The sequence below is a fragment of the Spea bombifrons genome, chromosome 10 (genome assembly GCF_027358695.1).
Source record: "Spea bombifrons isolate aSpeBom1 chromosome 10, aSpeBom1.2.pri, whole genome shotgun sequence".
NCBI lineage: Eukaryota > Metazoa > Chordata > Amphibia > Anura > Pelobatidae > Spea > Spea bombifrons.
Genome location: NC_071096.1, coordinates 1,820,674 through 1,831,322, shown reverse-complemented (window position 1 = coordinate 1,831,322; position 10,649 = coordinate 1,820,674).

The window sequence follows — 10,649 nt, the reverse complement described above, 5'->3', positions numbered from 1 at the left end:
GAAGAATACAAAATGGCAAACATCCGGTTTCCTGTCTGAGCAAAATGGCCGCCTCCTGGAACATAATAGTGATTAGACTCACGGTTATTGCCTCTTAATGACAACGTCGTGTGGTTTGGGCATCTGGTTTGAATCGGAAATAGTTATTAGACACGACAGCCAGGAAAACCAACCCACAAAGTCCACGAGAATCTAACAATCGAATCGTTTCCCCGGCAACTCAACGCGTTTAGAACACAAAATATAATTCAGGACTAACTCCAAAAGTACGGCGCCCGTCACCAACTATTACCAAGCCAGGCCCTCCCTCACTGCCGTAAAGGGTTAACCCTCATTTACTGAAATGGCCCTCAAAGTGCGGTTAAGGAACATTACGTCCCGCGTCTCCTCTGATTTAATTTCGTCGTCTGGAGACAGAGACCTTTTTCTTATTTTTAACCACGGCACAAAGGGAGAAAGGTCTCCCCGTCCAGATTAATTTACCCCGACTCACTCACCGGATGCAGGCAGACCGCTGGGCTTCAAATAATTAATTCATACAAAACGACAAATGGATTTAAAGTAGATGGATTTGACTGGGGAGGAATAATGCTCTCTCCGTACCGGCTCTATTGGTACCGCAGTCTATAATCTGTATAGCAGGAATATGTCCCTTCTAAACAATACATATCTTTATGTATTTTGGGAATTGGCGTGAATTGCTTTGTAGTAAGAAATGGCCTCGGGCCAATCCGATGCCAGTTAACGCACCATGTGACCCAGCCGAAGAGCTTATGGAATTAACACAACAACCAGAATGCGGCCGATACAATGTAACAAAATCTCAAAAAAAAAATTCTGTGAAAAAAGGGAGAAGCCTGACTTTATTTAATCCTGGCTTTTTTTTTGGTTTGGGCAAATAGGACAAGACATAAACTCCACCATCTTTATCAAAGGGGGGCCACGGAGGGCCTATCTGTACGTTGGAATGGATGCGAAACCCGTATGAATCCCCCCGATATTCCTGTCGTCCATCGCCGATGATGAATTACCGGAGCTAATGGGAGCTCACGCCGTTAATTGATTGTTTCTGGAGAATAATGTGCGTGATGTCATGGTCATTAACCCCTTAGTTCCCCTATAGACGTACCGGGACGTCCAAAAAACGCCCACAAAGAAACCCCTATGGACGTCCCGGTACGTCCAGCCTTTCGTGCAGCGTCAGGGACACATCCCTGCCGCTGCACGGGAGACCAGGCTGTCGTTTGACAGCCTGGACTCCCCCCTGGCAGCAGAAGCCGGCATTGCCGGCTTTCTGCTGCCCGATCTCCCGTAACAGCTTCCGGCATGAAAGCCGGTAAGCTGTTACGGTTGAAAGTGCCCGATCGCGCGATCGCGCAGTTGAAACGCGCGATCGGGCATTCCCTTCCGGGTTACGTCACTGCTGACGTAACCCGGAAGGTCATCGGAGGACAGGATATCCCCTGCGGGGATATCCTGCCCTCCGATGAGGCACAGAGACGCTGCGATCTCTATGCAGGTCTGTGAGGACCTGCATAGAGATCACAGTGTGATCGGTGCAGGGGGATCGCGGGGAGGGGAGTGAGAAACCATCTCTCTCACTCCCCCTCCCGTCCTGTAACAGAAAAGCTGAAAAAAAAAAAACGGTTAGTGATTTAAAAAATAATATTAAAAAAATCATTAAAATATTAATATAAATAATACAAAAAAAAATTATAATGTGGGCTGTGATGTCATTGTGACATCACTGGCATGTTCAGGAGGTCCCTAGGAGGACCTCTAACCATTACTGTGTACAAATAATATATAAAAAATAAAAAAAAATGTAAAAAAATTAAAATAAAAAAAAAATTAAAAAAAAATATATAAAAAAAGATAATAAAAAAATTATTAAAAAACCTTACTTCCCATTGCCCTAGCATAACATCTAGCCAGTATAACCCTCCTGCCCCCGTTCACAACCCCCAAACCCGTTAAGCCATAGGCATACAAATTTTACAAAATTGTACACCTAATAGAACGCTCCCTGGTGCTGGGAAAGTCTGGAAAATCTATATAAATTAGGTATTTCTGAAATCAGGACACCTGAATTAATAAACTTGGAGGGGATTTTCCATCACTTTACCTAATTTTGTGAGGATTCAGAGGGAAAATGTAAAAAAAAATTAGTTTAATTTTCTAATCTTCGCTAGTTTTTACTAAATTTCTCATTCTAAATTTCCAGCTAATCATCCAACTATGGTATCAAACGAAAGCTCTATCTCTCCTTGAAAAAACGATATATAGTTTACATGGGTACACTATTCACAGGAAAAGAGAATCATCGCTAAACCGACATACCCCAAAAATGGCAAAATTGCTCTGGGCTTTGAGGTACCAAAAACCCCTGGGATTGAAGGGGTTAAGCATCTAATGTGTTTGATCGTTTGGGATTTGTGTTGGGGGGGGTAATTTAATCGCAAGCTCCACAAAACCAAAACTTGTTGGAGGAAGAAGGACGGAGGAAACCTACTGAAAAATTTTACATTTATTTTAATAGCCAAAGAGACTTTTTCCAGAAATCCGTTCCGAAGGTCAGTTCCTCCTGCGAGACGACTTCTCCTTCCCTGAATTTGAGAACCAATCAATACATCGATCAGATATCAGAAACGTGTAACTACTGGCTTATCTCATAAGAATCATTTACGACAAAAACAGACGTTTCTTCACTAAACCTGAAATAATCCGACGGGATTAAAACGAACGTAAACTTTCCCTATTAATGAATGGGAAACGGACTGAAAGTTTTAAATAATCGTAAATGGGGCAATAAGGGGTATTTGCCAAGTTTCTTAAGGTTTTGACGGGTGGTCCGACTCTCATACTAATTATGAACGGGGAGAATTGTACTGTTTATGCGATTAAAGCCTCATTTGAGTCAATCCTGCCCAGGACCTGTCTGTTTCAGTTTAGTTTTGCCCCCAACTGGAAAGATTTTTCCCAACGTGGATGAAGAAGGGATCAGAGGGAACCAGAAAACGCCAGAGCAGTCTGTCCCATCCCATTCCAGGTTATCCCTAATCCACCAAGATACGGAACGGTAACCGACAGTCACAAGTAAAACGTTTAATGTTCGGTTAAGAAATAGAATCTTCTTTATTCTCCGTCGCGTTCCCTTTCAAAACAAAATGTTTACGGTAAGTATTTTATATATACTGGGAATATCGGCGACGACCTTTTCTGTAACATCTGATTACGCCGGGATGATTTTATTACTGAACTGTGGGCGTTTGTGACCTCCACCCTTTGCGCAGAGATGTAAACAGATCCGATTCACGGAAACGGCCTTATTAATTAGCGAGAACGTCCATACGGGGCCGTCTCGGAGCTTTCCTTCTGTAGAAGCAGCGCATGCACAATAAGTAAGCCTCACGACACACGATGGGCCAGCGTGGGACTTTGATGTCCCCTTTAGTTCTAGTAATACCCTTTTCGTTCTTTTGAAGTTCTCTAGAAAGCTCCACGGAACCCTATGTTGGACGTGAACTTTAAAGAAAAAGAAAGGTTACTCAAAAAATAAAAAATAAAAAAGGAATCCACAAAGGCGAGATCAACGAACTCCCAAGCCGGGGGGCGACATGAAAGACGCCACGAGGACTGGCAAGATTCTACCCAAAGGAACGTGGGGGTTATGGATGAAAAGAGATTCTGGTGCAAAGTTTTATCGCCCTAGCAACCAATCGAAAAGCAGTTGCTATGGCGATAATGACCATTTTTCAAACGTTGCACAGCAATGACTGCTTAGAGTAAATGAAGACTGTTCTACGACCGCAATCAGCTGTGATCTGGATCCACACAGCTATCCGGAACATACCTGAGTGAATCTACACCTGCTCTGTGATCTGGATCCATTTACAGAGTGCGGATAGATTCTACGATCTGGATCTCTAAGCGAATCTACCCCCTTTTCATAAACCGGATCACTTACGGAATCCACACCTGTTCTATGACCCAAATCACGGATCACATATGCTGTATGTTCTAGATCCACTAAGCTGACATATATTCCATTATCTTCATGGTCCCTATGTGAATCTACACCTGTTCTGTGATCTCGATCCATTTACAGAGTCCGGATAGATTCTATAATCTGGATCTCTAAGTGAATCTACCCTCTTTTCATAAACCGGATCACTTACAGAATCCACACCTGTTCTATGACCCAAATCACAGATCACACAAACATTGTATGATCTGGATCCACTGAGCTAGCATTTATTCCACGTTCTGGATGATCCCTATGATCTCGATCCATTTACAGAATATATTCTATGACCTGGATCCCTGAGTGAATCTACCCTCATTCCATAACCTGGATCGCTCACCGGATCCACACCTGTTCTCACTCCATTATTATGTAATCACAGATCCACCTTAATTCCCGGGATCACCAGCTGGATCTCCTCCTGATTGAATTCCCCTCCATCGTTTGGTTTTCCCCTCAGAAGCCGGGATTGAGTTTTTTTTTTCTTTTCTTGAATTTCCAGGAACCGCGAACGTCTCATTTTCATGACTCATAAAAACGGCTGTAAATCTCGGGGGATCGGAGGATCTGTTTTCCAGAGGTTTTCTCAAAACCAAATCACTCTGCACAGAAACCGAGTCGGTTCTGTCTGTAAATCATCGGAGGAAGATCCTCAAATCACCGAAATGCAATATTTCTAAAATGTACAAAAATATGCAAATATATCCCCTTCTAATAAATAACTATAAAAAAATACAGAAACAGGGTTTATAGATCCGGATGACCAGACGCCACTTCACGCCCGGGACGGATACATATTTATAAAGAATGTATATTATTACTCTGAATGTTACATATCGAACCTTACGTTCTCGCTAACACAACAGATTTAGCAAGACCCGATCCCTGCCTCCCCCGCTGGTATCCATCAATAATTATGTGTTATGCATGTTTTCTAAATATATATATTTTTAAACACTATTCAATTAAATCAGATTTAGTATTTTTATTAAGAATCGCCCAGGAAATTTAGAGGGCGCTCCTCTAAGGGACTATGTTAGTCTGGGAAAGACGCTGTTTTTTATTGACCTGTAGGTCAAAGAAACTTCAGTATTTTCTAAAATATTTTCTAAAAAAATATTACCCCTTTTTCCTTAAAAAAAAAAATTCTAAAAAATTTCTTTACTTTCCTGTATTTTCCATATTACTTTCCATATTGTCTATTAATTTAAAGAATTAGTTAATTTAATTTCCATATTTTCTAATAAATCCTTTAATTCACTTTCCATGTTTTCTAATAATTTCATTCATTCATTTACTTTCCATGTTTTCTATTTATTTAATTCATTCATTTACTTTCCATATTTTCTATGAATTTAATTCATTCATTTACTTTCCATGTTTTCTATTAATTTAATTCCTTAAGCTCAAAACAGGTATTTTAACCGGATTGCCCCGATTTGGGACTCTCCTTTGCCCTGCGTGGGTCCTCAGGGTTATAAAGCGCTCGGAGATACAGGGCAGGGCAGCCCAGCTGGAGGCCACATGCTTTGTGCAACATTCAATCTGCCAGAGACCACCGTCGGCTGGATTCTATGACATCATTGTTTTATTAGGCCCTCACCCAACAACGTGCGACGGGCTGCAGATCACGGCAGGAACAAAAAAAATCTGACATTGTTACCAAGGAAATAGTCCACTTATGTCCCCCCCTGTTAAAAATTCACGCATCGTGGGTTATAATGTAATGTCCCAAAGGTAGGAGCAAAATCCCAAAGACCCACGATCCATGAGCTCATCGAGCATCAGCCCCACTCCATGCAACGAGTATAAGGAATACTTAAACATGCGCAATCTCTTAACTAATGCATCGCTTTAACGCTTTGGGTGTCAAAGGACGGAGCGAGGAACCCATCTGGGATTCAGGTCAATCCATTGCGTTAAGGTAGAACGTGGTCGTGATCGATGTTTATAGACAGACATGGAGAGGTCCTCAGAGTAGGAAAAGAAAGAAGTGCGGAAATTATCTAGTTTCATTATTTAGTTGGCATGACGACCGATATTTTAAGTAGATTTTTAGGGACAGTTTGCTACATCTGGACGCTGTTGTCTCATTACGAAGAAGCAAAGCGTGAGCTCCTCGGCCTTCTTTTTGTCTCTGTGATTATGTGGATCTGAAGATGTCTATACATTAAAAAAGTCAAATTTTGAGCCATTTAACCCTTCACGTTGCTCTGGTGACTTACAGAATGCTGGTTCTTCTACTTAAAGGCTTTAAGGAGAAGAGGGCTTCCATTTTTTTTTTTGTCTTCGAAAGCCTAGGAGACCCTACTAGATCCGTGTCCATCCCTAGCGGCCTGGGCTTGGGTGGTGGAGGCCACAGACTTTCCCCGTCCAGAAGGACGGTAAATGCATTGAAAACTAGAGCTTTACTCCTTCCAAATCCCGTACGGACAAGAGGACTAAACCTACAACCGCCATGACACCCCACATCCACCATGAAGGAGCCCATCCTTGCTGCCGGCCGACCGGGGACCTTATTCTGGTATAAAATAAAAAATGGTGCATTTGGAGCATTTTGCCCGGTTCTTTTAGGTTTCGGAGTAAGTTTGGGGGGGAAAAAAACAATTTAAGTGAAAACTTTGGTAAAGGTTTTTTTTTTTTATCGAAAATGTACTTTTCAAAACTGTCAAATTCTAGGTTTCTTAATCAATTTCACGACGGGAAGAAAAGTTCACGGAAGCAGGGAGGGCGAGCGGACATTTGAGTCGCGATGCCAATGAAGAGGTTAAAAGAGGCAATATGAAATGTGTTTTTTTTAAGAAATGTCTGACATTTGAGTGTGTTTTGGTGTGAAACCTCAGCCGTTCCGATATAAAGTTTGACGCAGGGAAAAGACGTAAAACGAGTGTTCCCGTGGAAACAGAATCCGAAGATTCTTCAAAAAATGTCAAAAGCCATGATGACAAAATTGAAAACATTACTTTTTCGAGCCTCCAAAACACTTTATTTTATGTTATCAATTAAATAATAAAAAATAACACAAACAGACCCGAAACGTAAGGTTTATATTCCCGATTACATTAAATTTTAGTGGAATTTTTTATATAAGCGCTATTTTTGTTTTGTGATCTGTTGCATTTTTCAGCCAATAGTAATTTGGGAATAAAGATCAGCAGCCAATGAATTTTTTTTTTCCCAAAAATATTTTCTGGGCGAATATAACTATTTTTTTTTATACAATAATCTCATCCCCGGTAGGCTTTGCCTTTAAAGCGACACGGCGGCCATCGTTTTAATTGAGTGATGCTTTTACCAGAAAAATAACGTATTGTACAGCGCTACAGAATATGATGGCGCTATATAAAACAATAAATAATAATTATTTCATTTACACAATTCATACAAGAAATACATTTTTTTTGATCGTTTGCAGGCAGGGTTGAGCCAAAGAGGGTTCCTCCAAGGTAACTGAAGCAGGGTTGGGTAACACATATGTTAGAATGAGTGAGTGTGTATGTATGTGTAAGTGTATGATGAGTGTGTGTTACTGAATGGTGATTGAGTGTGTGTGTTAGTGTGTGGCATTAGTGTGTGAGTGTACGTGTTACTGTATGGTGTTAAAGTTTGTGTCTGCATTTATAGTGTTAGCGTGTGTGTCAGCATGTGAGTGTGAGTCTATGCCTATGTATGGTGTTAGCATGAGTGTGCGTATGTATTTGGTGTCAGCATACTGTGCCAGTTTGCCGATGCTAGGGTATGGTGTTAGCATGAGCGTGTGCGATAGAATGTCTTCGTTACAGGAGGTGCCACGGAAACTCTGCACCGAGGCACCACAAACGTCACCCCTGTGTGCAGAACTCTGATCAGCGACTTCACATCGCGACCACAGTCTCGGCCATCTCATGATTTTGGGCTAAAATGTTACAAAGCGAATACTTTTACATTAATCTTGACATCACGCGGGGGTGGGGGGGTTCCCGGGGGTTCCCAGGACGCTTTACTTTATTTCTGAGACGTTCTGAGTCTGACGCCCCGAGGCATCCCGCGTTCCGTCCCTTTAAACGGACGCAGGGCAGTCGCACGGATCCCGCGAGCTCCGGCAGCCGCGTCTCTCCTGCGACCATCTGCGGCACAGATGCGGCTCTGAATCATTCTCCGGATCCATTCTCTGCGCTGGCCGAGTTGAAAGGTGACTCGTGGAGCGCAGACTTCTGCAGATGAATGCGGTCACTCGGCGTGAGCGAAGAATGAGTCACCGCGGCCCAAACCCCAAAAATCCATATGCAACGTGAACCTCTGAACATGATATTTACCGGCCGTCACAGCACATTCGGTGTTAAATAATTACCAAATCAGATCAAAGCAGGGAATTCAAACATGCGCGGCATGCGGCTCCTGAATATAGAGAGGGTGGTGGATAAGTGGAACCACCTCTCGGCAGAAGTGGTAGAGGCTAATACAGTGAGGGAATTCAAGCATGCGCGGGATAGGCATACGGCTCCCGAATGTTTGCATCTGATTTATTTTTGTAACTCCAGCGGATTCCAGCGCCGGTTACAACCGGCAACAATAATAATTATTAAAATTGGCAACATATAAGATTGACCAAAAAGATTAACGAGTTAAGACACACTGGGACTGGTCCTGGGAGCTTACACTCTAATAGACGAGCCCTTGTTTGTCTGCGTGGCAGGTGGTTTAATAATATTCTTCCAGGGAGCGGCGGACGGGGGGGGTCAGCAGGGAAGGAGAGATGCGGAAGCCCCTCATTAGAGTGCGGGGGTCACTAATGGCTGAACCCAGGAGCGCCCCCCTCAACTTGCGCCCCCCCCCCCGACTCGGAGCGGATTGGAGTCGTTCTCAGGTTGAGCCCCCTGTCTGGGAACGAAGCCTCGTTAGGATTCTGTGGGAAGCGGAGTGATTGAATTAGAAGTAATGAGAGGATTCGGTCGGCGGCCGTTATGTCAGATTACCGGCCCCAGACTAGGAGGAAGAGCCACGAGGACGCGGGGAGAAGAAATACACAAAGAACGGGGACCTGGAATAACCCCGCGCAGGGGCAGGCAGGGTGGGATGGGGGCCACGACTACTGGCCCCCCGGCTGCCCCCGGCTGCTACCACTTCTGCTGGGAGGCTGATCCACTTATCAACCACCATCTCATAACACACCTACCTATTCCATTGAATCCTCTAGTAATATTAAAACGCACTCTCCTGGCGCTGAAAGGGTTATTAAAGATGGGGGGGTACACTCTGGTCACAGTCTTTTAATTTAATTGATCTCCTGTCTGCTCCCCCAGGGACCCCCGGGGCAGGTGAAGGGGGTCAGACGAGTTCACGGTGCCAGCTCCCCAGTGGATGTTAGTGAATCGGCTGCTCGGCTTTCTGGGAAAGATTCTTTCTCATTGCTAAGTGGTTACTGACGGGGAGAGGTCACCGGGTGAGGGTGGCATTTCATTTCTATTTTATTAACCCCTTAAGGAAAATGGGCGGTCCCAAAACCCATTGAAAACAATGCATTTTGAGCCCGTACATGTACAGGCTTTGTCATTAAGGGTTAATTTAATAAAACGTCTTATTCTGCAGCGGAGAGAAACACAAGCCCTAAACACCGAGAAACTAAACCTGCTTTAACACAGGTGTGAACATTAGAACAGCGGCACTCAAGCAGGGGCCGTTCCTGCATCCGTATCAGAAGCGCGATATCTACACCTGGGTACAAAGTGTCAAAAACCACCTGAACCGACAGAAATGTTTCCGGGGCGTTTGCTCGTCGATGATTCCCAGGATTCTCCCCCCGGAAGTGAGCGCTGCGCGGGTAGAACGGGGCGGGGGGGGGGGGATAAAATATATATCACGCTGGATCATAAATATATCGCGGGACCCGAATGGTTAATCGTTAACTGTAATCACACAGCATCGCGCGCGGAATCCGGGACTGAGAAGCTGGAAGGTTTGTCAGAGGTTAACATTCAAACGTCATGTACTAACACACACTCACACTCCATCACACACGCATACTCACCCTCACCACACAGCACTCACGCCTGCCACTCCAACACCATACACTAACGCACTCTAACATCATGCACTAACACACTCTAACATCATACAATAACATGCACACACACATGCTAAAAGCATACACATCGTACATTCACACACACTCACTCTACACCATACATCCACACACACTCCCTCTACTACACTATACTAACACATCCACACACACTCACTCTAACACCATACATCCACACACACTCACTCTAACACCATACATCCACACACACTCACTCTAACACCATACATCCACACACACTCACTCTAACACCATACATCCACACACACTCACTCTAACACCATACATCCACACACACTCACTCTACACCATACAGTAACATGCATACATGCTAAAACCATGCACTATACACTAACACATGCACACTCTACTGCGATACACTCACATGCACTCACTACAGCAACATACACTAACACACACTAACATCATACAATAACATGCACACACACATACTAAAAGCATAGACTCAAACATGCTAGCATCATACACTCAGACTCACACTCCCTCTACTATAATACACTAACACATACATACACAAACACACTCTCACTCTAACACCATACC